The following is a 1,427-nucleotide window of genomic DNA, read 5'->3' as shown; positions in this document are numbered from 1 at the left end:
CTTTCATAGTAGTGGAATCTCACAATGATATCAGGAGGCCTAGCACCTGCGGGGGGTTTAGGAGCCAGGGATCTGTGGGCACGGTCCATGCGCCAGTCGATGTCAGCAATGTCTGGAGCAAGACTATTCAACAGACCCAGGAGGAATGATCTGATATTGTTTTCGGACACTTTTTCTAACACACCACGGATCCTGAGATTTTGGCATCTCTCTCTGTTTTCCAGATCTTCCTGCTGGAGTTGTAGTTGAGAAACAGAGTGCTTAAGGGACGCATTTTCCTCTTCTAAAGCTTGCAGACAGTGAATAATCCCATCAAATTTTGTCTCAAGTGTGGCAGTATGCTCACTAAGCTGATCTATTTCGCCCCTTAGTTCTCTGGAGATCTCCCCCACTACGTGGGCTATGCCCCTAGTAAGTTGTTGTGTGAGGGCCTGGAGCTTGATGTCCAGCAGCTCAGGGGTTAATAGAGCTTGGGTGGGTGAGGGCTGCTGCAAGGGGGGTGCTGACAGTGGGGGAGCCGGCTGTGAGTTCTCCGACATTACGGTAGGGATGTAGTCTTCCGGGTCCCCTTGTGTAATTGAGACCAGGGATTGAGGCCTAGTGAGGCAGCGATCCATAGTAACGGTTGGCCACGCTGGATAGGACCAGTAATGTTCCCTCTGGTCTTCGTATTTGACCATGAGGTGCCTGGAGGTCTTAGGAGCTGAGGCGATCAGTGGCAGATGAAGCTATGCAGGGGCGATGAAGGGTGGCGCGGGTCCGGAGCTCACTGGTTACACGTCCACCATCATGGAGAGGCACACATGTGCCCCCTGGCATAGATTTTAAGGGAAACTCCACGCCAAAATTTAATTAAAAAATGGCATGGGGTCCCCCCAAAATCCATACCAGACCCTTATATGAGCATGCAGCCTGCCCCCCCCCTCCTGAACCATATTGATGGGGACAAGGGCCTCTTTTTTTGCATTGAACCATGTCCCCTGGGGCAGGACCCAGGTCCCCAAACACTTTTTATGACAATACCATGCATATAAGCCTTTAAAATTAGCAATTTGGATTTCTCCCATAGACTTATATACTGATCTGAGAGTGAGGATTGGACCACATGACACTGATCTGAGAGTGAGCCTTGAAACGTTGAAGGAGAGAAATACAAAATCTGAATAAGAACAGAAAGGTGGACCAATGCAGGATATGAGTACCCTAACTGAGGAAGGAGGAGCCTATCTCTTGGATGCTGCCCTGGAAGACATCTTAGAAAAAGCTACCAGAATCCTCCTCTCCTTCCCCAGGAAACCTTTGACTTGAACAATAGAACAATAGAAAATGGACTGTACTTTATTGTTTCATATTAGATCCTAATTATATGCGCTGTACTGCTTTTTTACATCTTACCAATGGTATTTTTGCCCATTCCTCCTTGCAAA

Source organism: Aquarana catesbeiana, linkage group LG03 (genome assembly GCF_042186555.1).
Source record: "Aquarana catesbeiana isolate 2022-GZ linkage group LG03, ASM4218655v1, whole genome shotgun sequence".
NCBI lineage: Eukaryota > Metazoa > Chordata > Amphibia > Anura > Ranidae > Aquarana > Aquarana catesbeiana.
Note: the sequence above shows the minus strand (reverse complement) of the source record.